Here is a 6,000-nt window from a genome sequence, read left to right as displayed (position 1 = left end):
CGCCGCCGGGGACGCGAGCACAGGTACCGGCTGCCCCGGGCCCCGCCCCTCGCCCCGCTAATATCCTCCCAGGCAGTGTCGCAAGCCAGCCCTCCCTCGCCCTGGGCCGGCCTCCGCCGTGAGCTCACCGCCCGCCGGATCCAATCACGGCCCTTGCTGCAAATCCTTATTCCCTTTCTAGCTGCGAGGGAAATAGCGCTTGGCGCACCAGGGACAACTTCGGATGGGGCACGTGAAGAAGGACTTCTCTTAAGGAGGAAGGCAGGGCAGATGTGCACCTTCACAGACTAACCAACCGAGCTTTCTTCCGGTTCACTTTAAGAATGCCATTATTAGCGGTAGCGGGGGTAAGTGTCTTGATCACGGCTACAAATGATAATGCAGGGGTTTCATTTTGACAGTGCGCTGCACTTTTCAAAACACATAGGAGAAGGCTGATCTAATTTGTCCTCTCTGCGCCGGCAGAGTGAGTGCAGCAGGTCTGAAGGGTGAATGGGACCAAAGATACCCGGGTTTTCTGTCAGGTCACACCACTTTTATGCCACTGTGACTCCTTAGAAATCCGTGGAGTCACACTGAACTAAAAGTGGTGCAATCAGGGGGAAATCTAGGCCTAGTTCTCGACCCATTTTTCTTCTTGCTTTCTTGTTGTTATTATTTTCGACAGATATTTTATAGGGGCCTAAGAACCAGCCTGTAAGTCAAGAATTGTTTCCTTTGATGCTATAATCTCTGGCACTAGGAGACAAGATGAAAGCTAATTACTGTGCAGCAAGCATCACCATCTATACGTGCAGATACTTACTACACAGTAATTTGCCCTAATCACAAGTAAATCGGCTACCTGTAAATACTAGTAGCAAACTTATTTCCGATTACTTACTGCATGTGACGGTGTAAATGTGCTCCTGGTCAGTAGGGGATGAGAGATTGCTTTCTGCCCCCAGGAGCTGCCTGCTGCCAGGGCAGGCTTCACCACCGGAGCCTGGGCAGGGACAATGTCCCTCTGCTCTGGCAGCAGGGAGCTCCTAGTCCCCATGATTGGGATTGGGATCAGGGAGATGCTTATTTTCCAGCCCCACCCTGCAGTTTCAGGGCTGGGAGGTTCTTAGCAGGGGCTGGGAGCTCCCTGCTGCCAGGGCAGAAGAGCATTATCCTTGCCTGGGCTCTCGTGGTGGAGCCCAACCCAGCAGCAGGCAGTTCCCATGGACAGGGAGCTATGTCCCAGCCCCTTCCAGGAGACCGCTGTCTCCTGGCCCCATGCTCCCTGCCAACCCCTGGGCTAGCACCTAGGGGAAGCCTAGGGCTGGCAGGGGCAGGAACAGACTGCTGCCATGAGCAGCAAAGCTGCTCCCACTTCCCTGCATGCGTGCCCGGGGTGGGTTTACTCTAGAGTAATTTGCTGTAGAGTAAAGCCATCCTGGAGCATTTGCACATGTAGATGCACTCAGTAACTACCTAAAAAGAGGAAGAATAAAACAGTTTTGTGCCCAGGCCTACTACTCTGCACCTTGAGCCCACGCAGAGGCAGTGTTGCTACTCACTGAGGTCTTATCAAATATCTTGCTACATTTGGTCCTGTGCCTCAAGTCCTAGATCCTGAAGTCATGAAAGCTGCAGCTTTTGGTCATGTTTTAGAGGAAAGTCCCACCCGTTAAGTGTGGGAAAGAGCCTGGAAATGTGAAATCTTAAAATCAGAAAGCAAATAACCCCCTTCTCTCCCAAATGGATAATTGTGTAATAGGTCATCAGTCTAAGAAAAACGTGAGATGTGGGCGAGTCTGACTCATGATTGAAGGGAAGGGTTTTTTACAAACGCTTGAACTAAGTCCTGTTTCACTTCATGCACCCAAGCGCGACAGCTGCATATCTGCAGTTTTTGGCACGCACAGCTTGGGAGTCGGCTCTGGCTTGCAAGTGCACACATGCCCACCAAGCATGCTCAGTATGGCTGTACTCTATGGAGTACATTGCCACATTGTATGTGGCAATGTACACTTGAACAGACAGGTGTGTAAAGTCAGATTTCCAAAATTACAGCCAGGCAAAAACCCATGCTCATGAGTATTAGATGGTGGAGGAAGAGGCCCTTCCCTGGTTTAGCTCAGTAGACTAATGCAGGGGAGTGAAACCTAAGGTCCGCAGACAAGATTTGGCCTGTGGAGCCCTGGGCTCCACATGGCACATTCTGGCTCTGGCTCAGCACATGGAGCTGGTCTAGCACAGGCTGCATGCAATGCCTGTGCCAGATCAACCCTGAGCATTGGCTCAAGGGCTGTATCAGGCCCACAAATCATCCTTATGCACTAGAGCTAGCATGCAAGGCCGGTCCAGTGTGGCCACCACATGCAGCATAGGCCCTGTGGCCCCATACACCACGTGCTGGGCAAACCCCAGGCTGTAGCTGGCAGGTTCTGCATGTGGTAAATGGGACAGGACTGAGCACACATGCTGCATGTAGCACAGGGGGACGGCCTAGGGCACATACTGCATGAACTGCTCTTGCCAGACCGGCCCTGCATATTGGCTCTAATGTATGGGGCCAGTCTGTGGGTCTCATGCAGCCCAAAGACCAGCCCTGTGGCCCTCAGCCAGCCCAGAGGGCTGAATGAGTTTGACACCCTTGGACTAGCAGTTAGGCCATTTGCTCATGAGGCAGATAACCCTAGTTCTAGGTACTTTCTCACGCAGAAGGGGGTTGAAGCTGCTTCCCAGCCAAGAGAAGGTGAGGAAGAAGAGAACAAGGCAGAGGGTAGGTGTCTCAGTGAGATGAGTTGTAGCCTGGGTCCTTGCTCCCAATGCAGCACAGACTTCCTCACTACTCTCCCCTGATTCTAACCATTGAACATTACGGTCTCTCACAACATTTTCGCAAGCAAGTTAAGGACGTATGGGTTAGATGAATGGATTATAAGGTGGATAGAAAACTGGCTGGATTGTCAGGCTCAAAGGGTAGTAATCAATGGCTTGATGTCTAGTTGGCAGCCGGTATCAAGTGTAGTGTCCCAGGGGTTGGTCTTGGGGCCATTTTTGTTTAATATGTTCATCAACAACCTGGAAGATGAGATGGAGTACACTCTCAGCAACTTTGCAGATGACATCAAGCTGGGGTAAGTTGTAGATACACTGGAGGGTAGGGCTGTGATTCAGAGAATCATAAATTCATAAAAGTCACCTCAACAAATTGGAGGCCTGGAACAAAAGAAATCGCATGAGGTTCAACAAGGACAAGTGCAAAGTCCTGCACTTGGGATGGAAGAATCCCATGCACTGGTACAGGCTGGGGGCTGACTGGATGGGCAGCAGCTCTGCAGAAAAGGACCTGGGGGTTACAGTGGACAATAAGACAAATATGAGCCAATAGTGTGTCCTTGCTGCTAAGAAAGCTAATGGCATCCTGGGCTGCATTTGTAACATTGCCAGCAGATTGAGGGAAGTAATTATTCCCCTTGATTTGGCACTGGTAAGGCCATATCTGGAGTACAGGAAACCCTCACTGTTCGCAGGTTTGGCATTCATGGTTTCAAATATTTGCAAATGCTGAACCCACTTCTTAAATACACTTAAAGGAGTTACTGGGAGCTCCGCACTTCCCGCCACCAGGCTCCTGCCACTGTCCCAGCACAGCTATGCCCACCCACCCCACCAGTCGCCAGGGGCACTGAGTTCATGAATGCAAGCAGCCTTATTCGGGGATTTCGCCATTCGCAGGGGATACGAGAACGTATTCCCCACGAATGGCAAGGATTACCTGTACTGTGTCCAGTTTTGGGCCCCCTGTTACAGAAAGGATGTAGACCAGGAGTATCCAACCTTTCTGAATGTGCAGCCGGATCACGAACTTTTTATTACCCAGTGGGCTGGTAAGCCATATTCAAAGACCTCAAAGGAAGTGATATCGCATCACCGCCCTGAAATGAAAGTTCAGTGTTTACTTTCACTTCCTCTCGCAGCACCTTGGGCCTCAGAAAACAGCTTGGAGGGCCGCATGGCAGCCTGTGGGCCTTATGTTGGACAAGCCTGATGTAGAAAAAAGGACAGCAGAAATGGTTAGGGGTCCTGCAGCACATGGCTTATGAGGACAGGCTGAGGGAACTGGGCTTATTTAGTCTAAAGAAGAGAAGACTGAGAGGGGATTTAATAGCAGCCTTCAACTACTTGAAGGGGGCTCCAAAGAAGATGGAGCTAGGCTGTTCTCAGTGGTGGTGGTGGGTACCAGAACAAGGAGCAATGGTCTCAAGTTGCATCAAGGGAAGTTTAGGTTAGATAATAGGAAAAACTTTCTCACTAGGAGGGTGCTAAAGCACTGGAATAGGTTACCTAGAGAGGTTGTGGAATCTCTGTCCTTGGAGGTTTTAAAGACCCAACTACAAAAAGCCTTGGCTGGGGTGATCTAGTTGGGGATGGAGCAGGGGGTTGGACTAGATCGGGGATTCTCAATGCCTGGGCTGCGGCAGGTCAGCTGCAAGTCCACAGCACAGTCGGCTGCCAGACCAGAAGTGGCTACAAGCCAGCAAATTGCGGCCCCCCAGAGCCAGGCAGAAAGGTCTTGGCTTCTTCTGCAGGGTCTGCAGCAGCGCAGGGTTTGGCCCCCTGCCTGGGGGGTGGGGGTATCCTTACCTGTCTTTTGCCTGGAAATTCTGGCTGCGGTCAGCTGTGACTGCTGGGCTGCGATTTGCAGGGCTGCAGCCACTTCTGGGCCATGGCATAAAAACTTTGACAACCCCCAGACTAGTTGATCTCCTGAGGTCCCTTCCACTCCTAATTTTCTATGATTATATGAATATTAAATGCAGAAAACAGTGGCTAAGCTTCAACAGGAGTGAGAAGCAATCTAGATCAGGCGTGTCACACATACAGCCTATAGGCCAGATCCATCTTGCAGAGCCCTGTCATCTGGTCCACAGTGCTGCCCATGGGCCTCAGACTGGACCTACATGCCATATGCTGGGGTACACACTGCATGTGTCATGCAAGGCTGGTCTGGGGGCCTGATGTAGCCCATGGACCAGCTCTGTGTCACTCATCTGGCCTGCAAACTGGCCCCATGCCATTCATCCATCTCTCAGTCCTGATGAGTTTGACACCCTGGTTTAGATAATGCCTCTCTTGTAATCAGTTATTAGAGCACTGTGCTGGGAGGTCAGAGAGAGGCAGCTGGGTGAGTATGGCCTAGAACCAGGTTCCCCACTGTGTGGGCAAGTGTCCTGTCCCATTAGGCTAAAACACAAGAGCGCAGCCCCTCCTCTGTTTTGCTTCTGGCAGGTATAGGCATGGGGGAAAATAGAATCCTGACGTGTCTAAATGCCAAAACTTACAGCCCCGTGGCTGCGTACATCAGAAGTCAGGGCTGCAGGTAGGCAAATAAGCCCCCGGCTGGCCCTGATTGCCTGCATGGGACTAACTGCTGGCCACCTGAGTGCCTCCAGTGGGTCCCAGTTAAAGTGCTGGGTTGTGGCTGCTACATCTAAGCAGCAGCCCTTGCAGTGCTCTCTGAGTTCCCAAAAAGATGGGCTTCCCTTCTGTCTACCCCAGTCTAGCTTTTGCTTCCTGGTCCTGATCTTGCTCCTAATCCTGGTTCCTGATCCGTGGGCTCTGAGTGTCATAGTCTGGTTCATTAGTTTTGGGTCCCTGTTCCCTAATCTAGCTCCTGCTGGAACCTGTGTCTTGCCTAGCTCCTGCCTGCACCACCATCTTGCCCAAGTGTCTGGATTCTCATGCTCATGCCCTAAACCCCCAACACCCTCATGTCCAGGTGATGCCTGTGCCTGCCATTTAGGCATGTAAAATGTGATAAGATTTAGCCTCTAAGGTTGGCTTTACTGAAAATGAGTGCACAGGCAATATAAAATGCTATTGGCGGGTGTGTAAAATGCATCTTACTCTGATAGGTGAGGGGGGAATATTGCTGAGGTGGAAATTAATGGCAGATTAGGATTAAATAGAGTTCAGATCCATCAAATGTCAGGGCTTCAGGGACAGACCTCTCTTCTTTTTCTT

The 6,000-nt window shown here is 51.1% G+C and overlaps 1 long non-coding RNA gene across 1 annotated transcript in view; it reads left to right on the top strand.

Moving 5' to 3' along the window:
• The first annotated feature begins 211 nt into the window (after positions 1-211).
• Positions 212-6,000, top strand: part of LOC149865507 (uncharacterized) — a 30,650-nt gene continuing 24,861 nt past the window's right edge. Inside the window, exon 1 of the long non-coding RNA XR_016441718.1 lies at positions 212-347. This is a non-coding gene — a long non-coding RNA (uncharacterized LOC149865507). The remainder of the gene's footprint in view (positions 348-6,000) is intronic.

Source organism: Crocodylus siamensis, chromosome 4 (genome assembly GCF_052110815.1).
Source record: "Crocodylus siamensis isolate JL-2025a chromosome 4, ASM5211081v1, whole genome shotgun sequence".
Classification (NCBI taxonomy): Eukaryota; Metazoa; Chordata; order Crocodylia; family Crocodylidae; genus Crocodylus; species Crocodylus siamensis.
Note: the sequence above shows the minus strand (reverse complement) of the source record. Positions and strands in the feature narration are given on the sequence as shown.